The sequence below is a fragment of the Cebus imitator genome, unplaced genomic scaffold (assembly GCF_001604975.1).
Source record: "Cebus imitator isolate Cc_AM_T3 unplaced genomic scaffold, Cebus_imitator-1.0 Scaffold211, whole genome shotgun sequence".
NCBI lineage: Eukaryota > Metazoa > Chordata > Mammalia > Primates > Cebidae > Cebus > Cebus imitator.
Window position 1 is genome coordinate 2,920,881 of NW_016107526.1, and position 20,749 is coordinate 2,941,629.

General features: G+C 37.4%; 1 long non-coding RNA gene across 1 annotated transcript in view; it reads left to right on the forward strand.

The window, feature by feature from the left end:
• The first annotated feature begins 283 nt into the window (after positions 1 to 283).
• Positions 284 to 20,749, forward strand: part of LOC119474101 — a 56,229-nt gene continuing 35,763 nt past the window's right edge. The window contains exons 1-2 of the long non-coding RNA XR_005203394.1: positions 284 to 434; positions 6,084 to 6,187. This is a non-coding gene — a long non-coding RNA (uncharacterized LOC119474101). The remainder of the gene's footprint in view (positions 435 to 6,083; positions 6,188 to 20,749) is intronic.

Below are 20,749 nucleotides of genomic sequence, written 5' to 3' on the forward strand. Positions count from 1 at the left end.
TTTAGGAAAACCTTAATTATTTTAAAAGCAAGATAGATGATTTTATGATCAACTTAAATAAGTACATGTGAGAAGAACAACTATAATAGTGCAATGTATAGTAAAGGTATTTATAAAATTGGCTCATAAATTAACATCAGTCACATTCTAATTTAAGAAATAGTTACAGAGCTGGTGGAGCTTATAGGTTTTCTTTTGAAATTAAATGGTGAAAAGCCAAGCCCAAGTGCCAAGCTCCTCTTCAGTGATAGGAGCATAAACATTGCTATGAATCCAAAGAGCTATTTTGCCACTTATTCTAAAAATTATTCTACTATTCTTTAGAAGAAGAAGCCACTCCAGATGGTGCTATTGCAGAATACAGAAGAGAAAAACAAAAGTGTGAAGCTTTGAGGAAGCAACAGTCAAAGAAGGGAACTTCCCGGGAAGATCAGGTAACTTTAAAACCCCAAATCCATACATAATTTATCGTCTTTTTATTGTTTTTACGTGTTTCTAAATGGAGCCTAATTTGATTATATATCAGGAGAAGCACAACCTCTTAAAAATGAAAAAGAATATATTTATATATGGTAGACATTGGCCACTCACATAAAGATTCAAACTCTGGAGTTCTTTCCAGACATTGGTGGTAAAAAAGCCTGGAACTCCCACATTTCAACCTGGTACTCCCATAGTAAGCACAGAAACCTCATGAAGCCACATATCTTCAGAAGCCCAGGTAGAACTTCTATCTAGTGAATATTATGAAACAAAGAAGTGGTGATTATAAGTGATGAGAGAGTCTATTCCAGCCCAGCATCTCACATGCTGACTAGCCAGCTTAGCTTGAAATTGTACACTGTCTGGAAATACAGCATTTGGCCTGCTAGCTGACTTCTATTGTAATAAAACTGTTTATTACAAGTAATTCCTGAATTATCAGGTAGTAATATTAATGTCAGAAATCAAGAATGAAAAGAGATAGGAAGCTAGCTCAACAATTTGGGAGTCAGCACTATGCGCTATGCAATACATGACACTTGATAAAACAAATCTCTTAAGCAGAACTTCATGTTGAAAAGTTAGAGGGCAGACAGATATCATGTATTTTTGGTGCAGCCATATATATGGATATAAACAAACTGCCTTATGTATATGGACATGCCATTTTAGCTGTATAAATAAAATAGGCAAAATAAAAGTAAATTTAAAAGCCCAAACCTGTTTGGATAAATTAATCTAATCAAGAATTGTGTTATAAACGACACCTAATTACTTGTAAGGAAGGATCATGCAGCAGTGCTTACCATGAAAATAATCATAGGGAAAGGTCAACAAGAAGTCAGATATAGGAAATTATAATTACAGAGAACTAACATATGTGTAATTTTCAAAAATTACAAGTTAATAAAGTATATTATTAATTTGTTTTCATAAAATCACAGTCTTCTAAATAGCAATCATAGTGACTATACTACCAGAGATACTAAGGATGACTCATTCATTCATTCCTTTCCCCCCAACCCTCTTGTAGCAAATAATTATTAAGAACCTGCCATGCAGGAGAATTGCCTGAACCCAGGAGGCAGAGGTTGCAGTGAGCCGAGATCACGCCATTGCACTCCAGCCTGGGTAACAAGAGCGAAACTCTGTCTCAAAAAAAAAAAAAAAAAAAAAAAAAGAACCTGCCATGTACTAATCACTGTATTTGACAGTCAACACATGAACACTCTGATCTGATCTGCCCTCTCTCTGATCTGCTCTCTCTGATATATCAGGGAAAAGAGCTAGTTAAACAAGCAATATCACCGAAAGGGGGTGAGCGCTTTGAAAGGATAGGTACAGGAAACTATGTAGATGTATAACAGGGAGGCCTAACATGGCCTAAGAATTTGGGAAGGCCTTCCTAAGGAAATGATTTGTCAGCTGAACTTTGAAGCTTGTGTAGGAGACAGCCAGGTAGAGGCAGGGTATGGCTAGACAAAAGGAACAGTATGTACATGAGAAGTCTTTGACCTCTTTGCAGAGAACTAAAAGATATTAAATATGACTGTAACATAAACTAAGAGGAGAAAGATGAGGCTGAAAAGGTAAGCAAAAATAAGTTCATACGAGGTATTTTTGAACCATGTTAAGGGGTTTAGAATTTATCTTAAAGACCATGGGAACCATAAACAGAAGAAAGCGATATGATTTCACTTTCAGGAAGATTTCTCTAACTGGGCTGCAGTATGGAGATTGGACTGGATGTAGGACAGGGCCAGAGGCACAGGGCCCAGTTGGGAGACCCTTGTGTTAGATATGCATAAACAGACTGTGCCAAAATTGGGCCCCTTCAGCATAGCTTCTACATTCTGGGAAGGCTCTCACTGTACTGAAGAGCCTTCCTGGAAGTAGTTGGCTATTCATTCCTTCAGCAAAAGCCATAAACTCAATAATTCCCCTGCAGATGCCAATCAAAATGCCTCCTTGCAGATCCTATCTTCTTCACACTATAATAAATGTGTCCCATTATCTTTGTGATTTTTTTTTCTGCCCAGAATCTTCTCTTCCTTTATAATACAGCAGGAGGAAGTCAGTCCAATCTTAAATATAGAAGAAGCTAAAACTGCCCAAGAGGATGTTTTTTGTTTGCCACAGTCTCCCCTCTTTGAGCAAATGCCAAAACTGGCTCATTAACTGGCTCTAAAAACAAACTGCCTTGCCACTTTTAACTCAAGGAGAAAGATCCAGATCTGTATAATTTTCTAGAAAGTTTTAAAATTTCATTCCACTTAGAAGTCTTTTTTTTGTTTTCATTTTTCTTTATGCTTTTAAAAAAAGACAATTCCAAGTGTGCTAACGTCCATCATTAAAAATTAATAGGGGCCAGGCATGGTGGCTCACCCTCATAATCCCAAGACTTTTGGAGGCCCAGATGCGAGGATCCCTTGAGCCCAGGAGTTTGACACCAGCCTCGGCAACATAGGGAGATCCCATCTCCACAGCAATAAAAAAATAGCTAGGCATGGTGGAAGACATCCGAACTACTCAGGAGGCTGAGGCAGGAGGATCACTTGAGCCCAGTAGGTTAACGCTGTAGTGAGCCTTGGTTGCACCATTGCACTCCAGCCAGGGTGACAGAGTGAGACTCTATCTCTTAAAAAAAATATTGGTAGGCTTTACTTTTAAGCTGTATTATATTAGTCCATTTTCAAACTGCTGATAAGACATACCCAAAAGTAGGAAGAGAAGGAGTTTTAATTTGACTTAACAGTTCCACATGGCTGAGGAGGTCTCACAATCATAGTGGAGGGTGAAAGGCATTTCTTACATGGCAGCAGCAAGAGAGAATGATGAAGAAGCAAAAGCAGAAACCCCTGACAAACCCATCAGATCTTGTGAGACTTATTCACTATCACGAGAATAGCATGGGAAAGACCGGCCCCCATGATTTAATTACCTCCCACTGGGTCCCTCCCACAACACATGGGAATTCTGGGAGATACAATTCAAGTTGAGATTTGGGTGGAGACACAGCCAGACCATATCATATAGATTAAATAGACAGATATGGAGATAGGCATATGGAGATATATATTTATGTAATAGTTGATATAGATATACAGATATATAAACACATACACACATAAACACACACACACACACACACACACACACACAGCCTTGAAGTATATTTACCAAAATGTTAACAGTGGTTATTCTGAGTGGTGGGAGAATAGTTATTTTACTTCTATTTTCTAATATTTTTACAGTAGCCTGTTTTCTTGTTAATAAGCAAATACAATAAGAATTTCTAAACAATGGAGTATTTTTAATGAATAAGGTTTAAAAACAAGAGATGCTTTATCTGTTAACATTGTTTGAAGAATTAAATTCTATAATATCTTCTCTAAAAACAGGTAAAATATCTAAATGCTAACATACTAGGCAGCCCTTTAGAATGCCTATGATGATATTCTGTAGGACTTATAAATTTTCCCCCAAAACTCATCTCATTCAGTAGCTATGATAATGTGTGTATTTTTAGCTGTTGTCTATGTGGGCATTAAATTTTGCAGAAAAGTAGAAGATGCTTTTTGCTATCATTTGTTAAGCAATAACCAACTACCTTTTTCTTGCAGTTAATTTGGCACCATTTGTCTTTATTAAGCTTGGGTTCTAGACTGCCCAGACCTACTTAACTTTTTCATAAACTGTGATCTTATTGATAATGTCTAGATAAATTCTGGAGCTTAGGAATGTTTTGTGACTCTTTACCAGTTATTCACATGTTGAACTGTCACACATCTTTTTCCTTGTGAAATGTGAAGATTTCAGTATTGAATTCAACATACCAAAATCTTGATTAGGCCCTTGATTTCTCAGACAGGTAGTATTTTATCCCATTTCACAGTCATGTACTCCATAGATCTGTCAAAAGAAAAACCATTTTCTAGCTTCTGTTGTCTGCTCAAATTCTGGAGTGGACTGTTAATATCTAGGAGATAGTGTGATTACAAAATTGTAGCCACTCGCTTCTTCTTGCCCATGGAGAGCATAGGAGCCAAACAAGAATTCATAGTAATGTTCCCCCTACACACACACTTAAAAAAAAAAAAATACTCAACACAATATCTGTATTCATCTTTCACTTAGCAATAGAATACAATGTTTCATGTATGTGATTTTTAATCACAATAGCATATTTATAATTCTCAATAGCAATAGCATAGTTAGGCCAGGCACATTGGCTCACACCTGTAATCCCAGGACTTTGGGAAGCCAAGGTGGGCAGATCACTTGAGGTCAGGAGTTGGAGGCCAGCCTATCCAATATGGTGAAACCTGTCTTTACTAAAAATACAAAAAATTAGCTGGATTTGGTGGCATATGCCTGTAGTTCTACTCGGTAGTGTGGGGCATGAGAATCACTTGAACCTGGCAGGCAGAGGTTGCAGTCAGCCGAGATCGTACCATTGCACTACATCCTGGTCCTCACAGCAAGACTCCATCTCAAAAAAATAAAAACTAAAAAAATAGCATATTTATTGCTTTTTACTAAATTTTTTAATATATTTTATTGCGTGCTTTTTACTAACTTTATCTAGTTTTTTACTGATAGAAATTTAACATGTTTTCATTTTTCCATTTGTGTGAATAATGCTGCAGTGTACATCTTGTACATAAGCCATTTTCTGTGTTTCACATTATTTTTCTATCATTCCAGGATTGGAATTATTCAATCAGAGGGAATGATCGTCTTAAAGTTTCCAATACATACCAACAGCTTTCTAAAGATATTCTAATTTACTCATTTTCTATCAGTTAATATGTTCATTCTACCTTCCCAATATTGATATTTTTATGTTTTTGGAAATTTGTCAAATAATAATACTTATTTTTTTGTTTTTGACTTCACATAACAGTGAATTATCTTTCTGTGAATTACCTTTCTCTTTTATAGACACCAAAATCTTAACTATAAATGAGCGTAAATTTTTTATTTTATTTTATTTTATTTATTTAGAGACAGAATATCGCTCTGTTACCCCCACTGGAGTGCAGTGGCACAATCATAGGTCACTACAGCCTGAAACTCCTAGGCTCAGTGGATCCTCCTGCCTCAGGCTTCATAGTAGCTGAGACTACAGATGTACATCACCACATCTGGCTTTTTTTTTTTTTTTTTTTTTTAAGTGTTGGAGACTCACTGCATTACCCCTGCTGGTCTTGAGGTCTTGCACTCTTGGGCTCAAAAGATCCTCCCACCTTGGCCTCCCAAAGTGCTGGGACATGAACCAATGCACCAGGCAAAACATGTATTTTTAAAAGTTGAATCTTCTGTCTTCTACATAAGCAAATTTTTGTTTCCCAAATCAGAAAATAGTCACCTGTCTCCGAGAGGAAATGTCAGTGCAAATCCAAGCAGAACAATTTCAGAGTTTGTTAATGTCACTATTGCAGCGTAAAGGTAGTTTTGTTCTTTTCATTCAAAAGCAAACATTTATCTAAGTGTTTTACATCCAAGTAGGATACTTCCTTTTCTACCAAACTTAAGCGTCTCTTTTAAAATTATATTTATCTTTATCAGAAAACTTAGCAGTCTAATTGTTATTTCAGACTCTTGCACTGCTGAACCAGTTTAAATCTAAACTCACTCAAGCAATTGCTGAAACGCCTGAAAATGACACTCCTGAAACAGAAGTCGAAGATGATGAAGGATGGTAAGGGCTTTGATTTCTTTATATTAACCATGAACAAATAGGCTCAGAGCAGAGACACTACTGTGACATTTCCACTATATCATTCTTTTGTTTTCAGACTTTACCATCACCGTTATAGGACCTTGGCAACTTTTGACTTTATTTCAGTTCAATATAAAGTAAAATAAATAAATGCACCAAGCACTGAAGAAACAAGCATTTATTAAGCACTTGGTATGTTTAGCATTGTTCTAACCAGTGAAAAATGTACAAGAAATTATCCCAGCTCTAAATAACTTTCTAATATTGTGGAAAAGATGAGATTCACATTAAACAACTCAAAAACAACCTTAGAAGACAATAAATCAATAATTTCTTATATTTTCCCACAGACATTTTAGAACTCAGTAATCTATTTCATAATCCTAACTTCCTCTTCAAAGTTATGATTTACAGGATCCTAGCAACTCGTACATAGTTAATTTTATTTTTATCTTTGGATATTTTTCAGCATTTTAAGACACTGATAAGAAATAAAATAATGACATGTACATGTCTTTTGCTTAGAACTTTATCCTATACTGGCAAAAAAAAGGGGGGGGAATAAAAATTGTGTGTTTTTCCTTATCACACACCTCTGTCCTTAAGTTGACTTCACATGCAGTGTATTAGGCCTCTCCACACCTAACTGCCTCCACCTCCCACTACACCCTGGCTCAGCCACAATGCTGCAAGCAAGCCAGTGTATCACCCCCTACACATGACTCACCCTCTGGAGACTCTGAACCATCACATATGCCATTACCCCAACCCAGAATCATAGCCACAGTTCTCTCTGCCAAACAGCGTCGCCCCTATTTCAAAACTCTGTTCAACACTCCCATCCTCCAGGAAACCAGTCAGCAAGATTTGTTGAACGCTCACAAATCTAGAGGGTGGAGGAAGGAGGGCTGGAACACACATTTAAAAAGACATAAAAACACTTATTAAGAAAACATTCAAACACGTCAGACTCTGCAACTGTGTATAGCTTTAATCAAAAGGTCTGAGGGCATGATGATTTGAATGGAATGAATCCTATCTAACCTGAGACCCTGAAAGCACTTGTCTATTTCTCAGTTAATTTATAGTTTTCATATGATGTGGGTTATGATCTACATCTCTTTTAATAGATTTTTGTAAGATTCTACATCTCTTTTAATAGGTTTCTATTACTTATATATATTTGTTTATACTTAAATTCAAAGTTGCTTGAAGGCAGAAGCTGTGTCCTTCCATAGTTTGGTGCCAAAGGCAATGACTCAGTGAATGTTGATTGACCCATAGAGATAAATTCACATTATACAGAATTTTTTTGTTTTATATGACTGAACAGATTTAGTTGTGTGTGTGTGTGTTTGCGTGTGTGTGTGCCTGTGTGTGTGTGTGTGTGTGTGTTTTGTTTTGTTTTATTCCTTGAATGTCTCAACATCTCTTTCAAATGTTTTGGGTTCAGCCACCACACAAAAATGTTTTGCCAAGTCCTCTTCCCTTTATTTTTGAATCCATATGCATTTTTAAAGGGAATATGACCCATGTGTTTTTGATTCATTTACACTTAACTCATCAAGATGGTGTTTTGTAAGAGCAGTTTGATGCCCAATAAGTTTTTTTAACCTTTTTATAAGCCATTTAAGTCCTTTTTTATTGAACAGGAAAGTCACCAACAAAGTCAAACCCCAGAAGTTTCATTCAAAACTCATAACCCACAGGATTCAAATTTACTTTCAACTTGGCAAGACCATTTAACTTCTCAAGGTTCTTCCTAGCCCCTTAGTTCAATATTCTCTCATTTTGAATTCCTCATTAGTTTCAGATACCAATGATGTATTTTTAAAAGTGCCATTACTGTTTTTGATGGATTTGATTATACAATCAATTTTCTGGCTAACATTCTCATTTAGAAACTTTAAAAATGGGACGTGTCACTGGACATGGGGAATAAAAATCACTGGTCAATGATGTTAGCTAATTCTCCATTGGGAAAAAAAATGGTGAAGAAGTGGGAAACAAGTTAAAGGAACCAGTAGCATGTCTTCAGGGGCTCCTTTCTGCTTTCAGTTGCAGTCTCCTAAACAGAAAGTCAGAGCTGTACCCTATGCACCTCCAGAATTTTTTTGGTATTTGTTTTATTTAATATCTAACAAAAATGCCTTTCATGTTTAAGGCACTATGCAGAATCAGATAATATATATAGGGCCCTTATGTAATGCTTTTTTATTGTAATTTAGACCTTTGGACTTTGTAACCTGATAAGCAACAACATCATTTCTGTTCAGTTTAGCTTTCTTGAGTCTCTGGTGATTTAGATCCTCTCTCATAAAGTATATTCTTCTCAGGAAAGGAGTCTTATATTAAAAATGATTTATAACAAATATTATGAGTGCATGGCATGTGCATGTGTGTTATGCATAAATTACATGGTTCCCAGACTCTTTTGTAGGTCATGGTTGCTGCTTTTCTAAAAAGTGAAAGTCAGCCAGTGTGCTGTAGTACACTGTCAGGGTCTGTTATCTGAGGTAAAATGATTGCTTCTAAGACGTTTTTATGTGTCCGCATGAGTGGCCACACATTGAGGGATCATTTTCATTTTCTGTCAAGATAGAAACCATTACCAATTTGTTATGTTTTCTTTTACTTGGCAAACTATTCTATTCGCATTTTTGGCTGAGCTGCTGTATTGGCATGGTATACAACAGACATTTGGGTACCATTCAGCAGCGTTACACTTTTTATGCAAAAAGAAAAAAAAGCAGGGGAGGGAGAGAAAGAAAAGAAATATGATTCTATTGTAAACAGTGCATATGGTGTTTGAAAATTATTCCCAGATTTAACTGTCTAACAAGGCATTTAAAGAAGTATTATTAGTAGATCTAAACTGAAATACATGATAGAGATTTTTTGCTTAGAATTACTAGGATTCCTCCTTTGTTCAGATATATACTGCCAATATTTGATAATAGTGATGGTACCAGAGTGGTCTCTTTGTCACTATATTCCTTAGTCCCACACTATCACAGACTCACATACCTGTAGAATTCTCCTTCAAGCACGGATTTTATGAAACCGATTAGACACATGGCAGGAGGCACTTGCCCGGCAATTCATATGACCATATGGATGAAGTCCATATGCCAGTTTGGGTTTGGTTAGATGAAGCTTGGTGAGCTTCCAAAAAAGTTTTGAAAAAGATAGCCACCTGCTCCTCACACAACAAAATTGGCATTTCTAAGTAGAGGAGAAAATTTTAATCTATGTGAATAGGCTTCGATCTTACAGACATTAACTCTTCACTATTATGTTTCATTGAAAATTCTTTCCAGATTGTTAAATCTAAGATTAACTTAGGACATACAGCACATATACATGATAAAATAATAAACAATATAATGGTCTGTCTGCCTTCTTCCCTCTTTTCTTCTTTCTCTCCCCTCCATCACTTTATTCCATAGTGCATACAGCATTTACTATTATAAAAATTTGAAAAACACTAACACTTGCATGGTTGCCTCAAGGAAATATTTTACTGATTATTATCTAATTAAAAGAGGTTCACTGTGGTTGGGCATGGTGGCTCACGACTGTAATCTCAGCACTTTGGGAGACCGAGGCAGGTGGATCACCCCAGGTCAGGAGTTTGAGACCAGCCTGGCCAACATGGCAAAACCCCGACTCCACTAAAAATAGAAAAATTAGCCGGGCATAGTGGTGGACACCTATAGTCCTGGCTACTCAGGAGGCTGAGGCAGTAGAATTGCTTGAACCCAGGAGGCAGAGGTTGCAGTAAGCCAAGATCACACCACTGCACTCCAGCCTGGGTGACAGAGCAAGATTCTGTCTCAAAAAAAATGGGTCCCAGGCAGCAGAATCGCTTGAACCTGAGAGGTGGAGATTGCAGTGAGCCAAGATCGCACCACTGCACTCCAGCCTGGGTGACAGAGCAAGACTCTTGTCTAATAAATAAATAAATAAATAAATAAATAAATAAATAAATAGAGGCGGAGGCAGCAGAATCGCTTAAACCCAGGAGCCTGGGAGGTGAAGGTTGCAGTGAGCCAAGACCATGCCATTGCACTCCAGCCTGGGCAACAAGAGCAAAACTTCTTCTCAAAAAAAAAAAAAAAAAGATATTCACTGTGGAAAAATCAAAATGCAGACACCTTCAGAGGAAGTAAATAAAAATTATATATGATCCCAAACTCAAAGATAAATACTGTTAATTTATACATATCAATTTATATATTTATGCTATTTACACCAAATATGTGAAAGTATATTTTTATACATGTCATTTTATATCTGTCCAGGTATTTCTATCCACATACATATTTTAAACAGAAGTTAGATCATATAGTACTACAGCTTTATGACTTTCTTTTTTTCCCTCGGCAATATACAATGACTACTTCTTATCATATGTAGTTTTACATAATTTTTATCTTTTGTGTTATGACCGTCATATTTCACTATATGATGAACCACAAATTTACTTGACCATGTTGTTGAATATTTAAACAGTGCTGTAACATCCTTGTTTTTATGTCATTGCCCATTTTCTTCGGATAAATTTCTAAAACTGGAATTGCTTACTCAGTGAGTATACATGTTGACTTCCGCTAAATATTTTCAAATGGCTCTCACAAAATGTCTTTTCAATTTGTACTCCGAAGTAAATATAATTTAAGACTTGCCTTTAAGACTATTAGAATCTCAAGAATTAATTAAGGTTCCTTAAAGTGCTTAGTGAAAGAGAATAACATTTTAGAAAAAATGCTTTGCTTTCGTAAATTTTTAAAAAATACAAACAGTGTGGTTGGTTTCTGTTTTTCATAAAACTACACAAGTTTCAACTTAGCTTCTCTTCTTAGGAGACTTATCTCTAAATAGTCTTGTTCTTGGTTCTGAAAAATTCTCCTTCTAAGATAACCTTATGGGTTAAAGCTTATGGATTTTTTTTTTTCAGTTTTATTATTGCACTTTGGCTAGTGTTAAAGATCAGTTTTAGCCATCAGTCAGACAATTTGTTTCTGCTAGAGATTGAGGTTCTGAGAACCAAGATTTGGCTTGAAGAAGTTTTAAAGCTTTCCTTTGGAGTTAGTATAGTGCAGAAGCAACAAGTACCAGCTGTCTGTGTCCAAAACAGTGAAATCTTAATAACAGATGTAAAAAAGAGATTATTGACTTTTAGACCCAGTCAGACCTCATTATAAGATACCATGAAAGAGCATTGTTTTATCTCATTGCTTATACTAGCAAAGCTTTCAACACCTTTTATATGTAGTACATACTGTAAATTGTGTATAGTTTACTCATATATTGAATGAAGAGTACAATGACAACAAATGAATTTTGTTTTTATGAGACAGAGTCTCACTCTGTTGCCAAGCTGGAATGCACTGGTACAATCAAGGCTCACTGCAGCCTCAAAGTTCCAGGCTCAAGTGATCCTCCACCTCAGCCTCCCAAGTAGCTAAGACCACAGGTATACACCACCATACTCAGCTAATTTCCTTTTATTGTTTTTTTGTAAAGATAGCATCTCACTGTGTTGCCCAGGCTAATCTTGAACTCCTGGCCTCAAATGATCCTCCCACTTCAGCCTTCCAAAATGTTGGGAGAATATTTCAATTACTTTCCATTTCATTCAAACAGAACATTGCCAAGCATGGGTAATAGGTTAGTATAGATGAACAAAACAGCTGTAAGGGTGAAGACTGTGAAAATAATGAAGGCCCAAGTTAGCTAAATGAACTTAGCCAACTTCACCCTTTAGTATTAGGCAGTGGAGCTCAAATTATTGGTCTCTGGACCCTTTACCCCAGGGGTCCCCAGCCCAGACTATAGACTGATACTGGTCCATGGCCTGTTAGGAACTGAGCTGCAAAGCAGGCAGTAAGCCACAGGCAAGTGAGCATTACTGCCTGAGCTCCACCTTCTGTCACATCAATGGCAGCATTAGATTCTCATAAGGGTGCAAACCCTGTTGTGAACTACACCTGCGAGGGATGTAGGTTGAGTGCTCAATATGAGAATTTAACACCTGATGGTCTGAAATGAAACAGTTTCATCCTGAAAATAACCGCCCTCCCTTCCCTCTTCATGGAAAAAATTGTCTTTCATGAAACTGGTCCCTGGTGCCAAAAAGGTTGGGGACCACTGCTTTACACTCTTAAAAATTCCTGAGAACTCTGGAGAGCTTTTGTTCATGTGGAGTGTATCTATCAATAACATGTTATAAACAACATACTTTTATAAAAAATAATTATACCTGCAAAACAAAAAATGTAGTTTTAAGAGTGGCATTGTTTTACCTTTTTTTGTAAATCTCTGAAGTCTGGCGTGATAGGAGCATATCTGCCTTACTCCGTTTTATTTCACACTTCATGTATTCTCTGAAAAATTCCACTATACGCTCATGACTGGATAAGAATGAAAAACACAAACAAGTGTCTTAGTATTCATACAAAAAAATGAATCCTTGCAGACGCAGGGATCCCTGAGTCACACTTTGAGAACAACTGAGACAAGGCATCGCTGAACATTGTGTGTATAATGATGGTCCTTTTTAAATCACAGATTATGACCCAATCTATAGGCTCTGGGAAGCTTTTTTCCAGGTCCCAGTTTGTGATCCTTGTTCTCAGGTAGAAGCAGCATGGTACTTTCTGAAATAAATGTGCCCATCTTCACTGGCCTAGGCCTGCTACAACAGAGTCCTAACTGTTCCCCCCATCAGCCCTTTTCTGGCCCTTAACTGTTTTAAAGTGATCTGTGACATGGCATTTAGTTTTACATTCCTGTTTACTTTTCTAAATTTTTTCTCACACAAAGTAGTATTTAAATATATTCTTTTACTTTTTTTTTTTTTTTTTGAGACGGAGTTTTGCTCTTGTTGCCCTGGCTGGAGTCCAGTGACACGAGCTTGGCTCACTACAACTTCTGCCTCCCAGGTTCAAGTGATTTCTGTGCCTCAGACTCCCAAGTAGCTGGGACTACAGGCACACACCAACACTTCTGGCTAATTTTTTGTATTTTTAGTAGAGATAGGATTTTACCACGTTGGTCAGGCTGGTCTCAAACTCCTGACCTCCAGTGATCTGCCCACCTCGGCCTCCTAAAATACTGGAATTACAGATGTGAAAAAAACTACAGACCATGCCTGGCCTTTATTTATTTTTTTTTTTCATTCTTATATTTGTACCTAGCCTTTTCAAATCACAAAATAATGTCCTACTGATTCTAAGTGTTTCACATGCACTTGACTCAATGGGGTAGGTATTATTTATTATCTTTATTTACACATGAAAGAACTGAGGCATAGTGAAGTTAAATAATTTATCTGCTTTTTGGCCCACATAGTACTGTATCCAGTGCCTGGTTCATAATAGGCTTTCAAAAAATATCTGTTGATTTTTACGTGCATCAAGATCTGTCATGAGGAAAATAACAATTGGCTATGTACCATACTGTTACCACTGGTTAGCTGGAGATGCAGGTTGGAGGATAACAGGTACAAATGGGCATGGAAAGAAGGTATAATCAACTTCTTTAAATGTGTTTCAATCATTTCACCTGTTACAATGATCAATCAGCAATAATTTTTAATCTATCCTGTACTTGTTTGCCTTCTGTATTTTCTTTTTGATGCAATTTCTGTTCAAGTCTTCTGCCTATTTGGGAATTAGATTTGTTTTCTTACAGTGGAGTTTCAAGAGTTCTCTGTATAATCTACATCCAAGTCCTTTTTGGGATATGTTATTTGCAAGTTCTTTATCAGATATGTGATTTTTCTCCAACAGTATACTGTTATTTTCAAATTTTATTGTTTTTCTTTTAATTTTTCTTTGGTTATTACTTTTTATTTTATCAATACTTTCACAAAGCAAAAATATTTAACATTAATTAAGTCCAGTTGATTGATTGATTTTTCTCTTATGGGTTATGCTTTTGATGTTATGTCTAAGAATTCTTTGCCCAACCTAAAGTCACACAGATTTTCTCCTAAGTTTTCTTTTAAACATTTTATAGTTTTATATTTTACAATTATATCTACTATCAGTTTTGAATAAATTTTTATATAAGGTATGAAGTTTAGGTTAAGGTTCATTTTCTTCATATGGATGTCCAATTATTCCAGTACCATTTGTTTAAAAGACTTTGAACTGATTTTGCAATTTTGTCAAACACAGTTAGCTATATTAATATGGGTCTTTTCTTGAACTCTCTATTCTGTTTCATCAATCTGTGTCTTTATCTTTTCACCAATACCACATTTTCTTGATTACAACAGATTTATAGTAAATTTTGAAATGACTCCTCCAACTATCTTCTTGGTTTTTTTTCAAAATTGCATTTTTAGAATCGGTTTGTCTATTTCTACAAAAAAAATTCTGCTGAGATTTTTATTTGAATTTTATTATGTTTATTGATCAGTCTGAGGAGAATTGACATCTTTACTATGTTTGAGTTTTCCAATCCATAAACATGGTGATGTCTCTCCATTCATTTAGGTCTCCTTTGATTTGTTTCATCAGCATTTTATACTTGTTAGCAGTATCCTACACATGTGTTTTTGAATTTAAAACCATTGCATTGTTTTTGGAGCTGTTATAAATAGTATATTTTTTGTTTTGGTTTGCAATTATTTGTCGCTGTTATACAGAAATATGATTGATTTTTGTTTGTTGGCCTTGTATCCTGCAATATTGTTAAACTCACTTACTAGTTCTAGATTTTTGGATTTTTTTGGTTGTTGTTGTCTTGCTTTGTATACAGGCAGTTTTATTTCCTTCTTTGAACTCTCTAGGACATTTATATATTCATTTATTTATTTTTGCTCTACTGCTCTTGCTAAGACTTCCAGTACGCAGACAAATAGGATTGGTGTGAGTAGACATTCTTCCTTCATTCCCAGTCTTTGGGGAAAAGCCAGAGATGTCTTTGTCAGTGATATGGTTTGTTTCTTTGTCCCCACCCAAATCTCACCTTGAACTGTAATCCCCATAATCAAGGGCAGGACCAGGTGGAGATTGGATTGGATCGTTTCGATGGTTTCTCCCATGCTGTTTTCGTGATAACGTGAGTCTCAGGTGATCTGATGGTTTTAAAAGCGGCTGGCATTTCCTCTGCTTGCATTTCTGTCTCCTGCCACCACGTAAAGAAGGACATGTTTGCTTCCCCTTCCACCATGATTGTAAGTTTCCTGAGGCCTCCCTTGCCATGTGGAACTGTGAGTCAATTAAATGTCTTTCCTTTATAAATTACCCAGTCTAGGATATTTCTTTATAGCAGTGTGAGAACAGGCTAATTCAATCAGTTTGAGAAAACTCCCTTCTACTTCTAGCTTGCTGAGAGTTTTTTGGTTTTTGTTTTGTTTGTTTGTTTGGTTGGTTTTGAGACAGAGTCTTGATCTGTTGCCAGGCGCCAGGCTGGAGTGCAGTGGGGTGATCTCGGCTCACTGCAACCTCCACCTCCCAGGTTCCAGCAATTCTCCTGCCTCAGCCTCCCGAGTAGCTGGGACCACAGGTGTGTGCCACCATGCCCAGCTAATTTTTGTATTTTTTAGTAGAGACGGGGTTTCACCATGTTGGCCAGGATAGTCTCAATCTCTTGACTTGACCTTGTGATCCACCCACCTCGGCCTCCCAAAGTGCTGGGATTATAGGCGTGAGCCACCATGCCCGGCCTGCTGAGAGTTTTTAACATGAACGATGTTGAATTTTGTCGAACACTTTTCTATACTAACTGATATGATCATGTGGTTTTTTCCTCATTGATTTTTTTTGGTTGATTTTCTTTTTTTAATCTCAAAGTAGCCTTGGATTCCCGTAATAAACCCCACTTGGTTATGGTATATTATTCTTTTTTATACATCATTGGATTCAACTTACTAATGTTTTCTTGTGAATGTTTGTGTCTGTGTTCGTTAGGGATAGCGGTCTGTAGTTTTCTTCTGCTGTTTTTGTCTTATTTGGGTATCAGAATAATGCTGGGCTTATAAAAGTGAGCTGGAAAATGTTTTCTGTGCTTCTATTTAAAAAAAAAAGATTATATAGAATTGATGTTATTCTTTAAGAGCTTGACAGAATTTACCAGTGAAACCTCTGAATTAAGATTTATTTTTTAGGATTTTTTTTTAAATATACTTTATTTTTTAGAACAGTTTTAGGTTCACAGCAAAACAGAGCAGAAAGCAGAGAGTTCCCATATATCTTCTGCCCACACACATAGCCATCCTTACTATCAACCTCTCTCATCAGAGTGGTAAATTTGTTATGATCAATGAACCCACATTCACACATCAGCAACCAAATTCCATCGTTTATTTTAGGGTTCACTCTTGTTGTCGTACATTCTTTGGGTTTTTGCAAATGTGCGACACAGTGACACATGTCTACAATTACAGTATCAGTGTAGTTTCACTGCCTTAAAAATCCTTTATACTCCACCTATTTATTCCTCTCTCCCCACTAAGTCCTGGCACACAGATATTTTTCTGTACCCATAGTTTTGCCTTTTTCAGAATGTCATATAGTTGGAACCATACAGTCTGTAGACTTTGGGTTTTTTTTAGACAGAGTTCCACTCTGTCACCCAGGCTGGAGTACAGTGGCATAATCTCAGCTCCCTACAGCCTCCTACTCCCAAATTCAGGCAATTCTGTGGCCTCGGCCTCCTGAGTAGCTGGGATTACAGGCATCTGCCACCACGCCTGGCTAATTTTTTTGTATTTTTAGTAGAGACGGGGTTTCACCATGTTGCCCAGACTGGTCTTGAACTCCTGGCCTCAGGTGAGATCTGCCTGCCTTGGCATCCCAAAATGCTGGGATTACAGACGTGAGCCACCACGCCCAGCCTATGTAGCCTTTTCAAAGTGGCTTATTTCACTTAATAATAAGCATTTAAAATTTTTCCATGTCTTTTCATGGCTTGATAGCTCATTCCTTCTTAGCACTGAATAACATTCCATTGTATGCACGTACCACAGTGTATCCATTCACCTAATGAAGGATGTCTTTGTTGTTTCCAAGTTACGGCAATTATGAATAAAGCTATAATAAACATCTGTATACAGGTTTTTGTATGAACATAAGTTTTCAGCTCGTTTGAGTAGATATCAAAACGCAAATACTGGATCGTAAGGATGTATTTGGTTTTGTAAAAAACTGCCAAACTGTCTTCCAAAGTGTCTCTACCATATTACATTCCCACCAGCAACAAGTAAGAACTTCTATTACTTTATAGCCATACCAGTGTGTTGAACCAGCCTGTGTCCCTGGGATAAATCACACTGGTCATGGTATATAATTATTTTTATACATTGTTGGATTCGATTTGCTGATGTCCTGTTGAGGATATTTACATCTATGCTCTTGAAAGATAATAGTTTGTGGTTTTCTCTTCTTCTAATCCCTTTGTTTGGTTTTTGTGTTAAGGTAATGCTGGCTTCATAGAGTAAGAAAGTGTTCTCTCTGCTTCTGTCTTCTAGAAGAGATACCAGAGAACTGATATAATTTCTTTCTTAAATGTTTGGTAAAATTCATCAGCAAACCCATCTAGACCTGGTGTTTTTTGTTTTATCAGAGCCCCCTCGGACTGGGCCCCCAGGAGTTTCTTAGTGTCACGCTAATCCACCTTCAGCTTCCTGCAATTCATCAAAATTACCATTTAAGCATGCCTACCAGTTTATGGCTCCAGTAGCATTTGTTCCAGGTAAACTAATCTGGAAAATGATTCTCTGTAGTTGCCTATACTTCCAGATTTGGGGGTGGCCCTTTACCCTGTGACCTCAACTCTCTAACCCATCTTTTAAAAAATCATTTTTTCCAGTTCGTTTAGATTTTTTCTTATTGCAAGGATGAACTGATGACTTTCAAGCTCTTTACATGTTAGAAGTCAAACCAGAAGTGTCCTCCTTTGTTTTTTATTCTTCAGTTTCCTCTTTTTTGCATTCTTTTGCATTTGAGCATTTTTTAGTATTTCCATTTAATTTATCTATTGTGTTTTTGACAGTACCTCTTTGAATAGTGTTTTGTTTCACCTATTGATCTAGGAATTACAATACAGTTTTTTAACTTTTCATAGTTTATTTAGAGTTAATGGGATCTAGGAATTACAATATACTTTTTTAATTTTTCATAGTTTGAGTTAATATTTTATCACTTTAAGAGGAATATAGAATTCTTATATGTATATAGATCCCTTTATCTATTCCCTTTGTATTCTAACCAATTTATGTATTACATCTACATACATTGAGAAGCCCCTCAAAAAAATGTTAATTTTTGCACTCAGCTTTGAAACTCTTTAAGGAACTCAATAGAAGACTCTTATACTTACCCAAATATTTACCATTCAGATTGCTCTTTATTTATATTTCAGGTTTCCTTCTGGTACCATTTCTCTTCTAGGTAAAGAACTTTATTGAATAATTATTTTAGAGCAGATCTTCTGGCCACAGATTTTAGTTTTCCTTCATCTTAGAATGTCATTATTTAACCTGCATTCCTGAGGGATTTTTTCACTGAATACAGAATTATGGGTCGACAGTTCATTTCTTTCAGCACTTTAAAGATGTTTGTTCTACCAAATTCTGTTCTGCATGGTTTCTGTTGGAAGATCTTCACTCATTCAAATTGTTCTTTCTCAGATGTTTTTGTCTTTTGTTCTTGCAAGTTTGATTTATATAAGTAGGTATAGATTCCTTTGGGTTTACTATGTGTAATGTTGGCTATGCTTCTTAAATCTGTAGGTTTGTATCTTTCACCAAATTTGAGAAGGTTTTAGACATTATTTCTTAAGTTATTTTATCCTCAACACACTCCTCCTTCTCTATTCTAGGACTCTAGTGACATGAATTTTAGACCTTTGGTGTTCTCTATCACCTCCATTCTGCTACTGAGCCCAAGCAGTGGATTTTAATTTTGATTATTGTATTTTTCGGTTCAAAAACTTTTATTTATTTTTATGTTGAGGCTTTCTATCTTCTCATTTATTTCAATAGTGTTTGCCCTTCTTTCAGCATTTTTACAGTAACTGTTTAAAAGTCTCTGTCAAGATGGCCGATTAGGGGCAGCTCAGGATTGCAGCTCCCAGTGAAAGCACAGAGGGTAAATGGACTCCGCATTTCTAGACAGATTTTTATGGCCCACAGACCAGGAGATTCCCAGGCAGAGGAGCCCCATAGGTCGCCAACGCGGCTGGTTTGGCCAGCGTGCTTGTTTTGGCCGTGGCTGTTTTGCTGGCACCCCAGCGGGATGGTTCTTGATACAAAATACACAGGTCTGGGCACCATTTTAGCTGGAGATTGGAGCTCTGGGAAGGCAGAGTCACCCATTCATCTGATTTAAAAAGGGACTGAAACAGGAAGCCAAGCCAGGAGATTCCTGGAAAAAAAAGTGCCATGAACACCGGCGCAGTGGGTCACCGCACAGGAAATCACACAGATCCTAGCACCTTTTCAACAGACGACTGGAACACCAGGGAGAGAGTCGACCGTTCAACTAAAAAAAAGGCTCTGAGGCAGGGAGCCAGGCGATCAGGCTCGGCTGGTCCTACCCCCACAAAAAAACAGCAATTGGAAACGCTCTGCGTTGAGAGTTTCACAGCAAGCACAGCTGAACCTGGGAAGTTCCAGCTCTGTGGGGGAGGGGCATCTGCCATTACTGAGGCATTCCACCACTACGAAGGTAGTCCGCCACTGCCGAGGCAGCCGGCTGTTGCCAAGGCAACTTGCCATTACAGAGAGAGTCCCCCATTACAGAGGTGGGCCAGCATTGCCTAGGCAGTTCTAACTACACCCATATAAACAAGACTGAAGGGAAGTTCACATGGCAGCTGGGTGGCGCCCACAGCAGCTCAGCAAAGCCTCTGGAGGCAGACAGTGACTAGGCTGCCTCCTTGCTGGGCAGGGCACCCCTGAAAAAAAGGCAGCAGCACAACGAAAACTCATGAATAAAGCCCTAACTCCCCGGGACAGAGCACCTGGGGGAACAAAAAAAGGGGGTTTATGAGTTCTGCTGCAGCAGACTTAAACATACCTGCCCAGCAGGTCTAAATGAACAACAGAGCTCACAGCTTAGCACTTGAGCTCCTATAAAGGACAGACTGTCTCCTCAAGCAGCTCTCTGACCCCCATATATCCAAAAAGTCACCTCATAAAGGAGAGCTCAGACTGACATTTGGTGGGTATCCTTCTGGGACAAAGATAGTAGAAGAAGAAACTAGCAACAACCCTTGCTGTTCTGCAGCCGCTGCAGGTGATCCTCAAGCAAGCAGGGCCTGGAGCGGACCTCAGCAGTCTATAGCAGAGGGGCCAGACTGTTAGAAGGAAAACTAAGAAACAGAAAGAAATAACTTTAACATCAACAAACTGGACGTCCAAAAGACACCCAATCTGAAAGTCAACAACTACAAAGACAACAGGTGGATAAATCCACAAAGATGGGAAGAAACCAGTGCAAAAAGGATGAAAACACCCAAGAACAAAATGCTTCTCCTCCTCAAAGGGATCACAACACCTCACCAGCAAGGGAACAAGGCTGG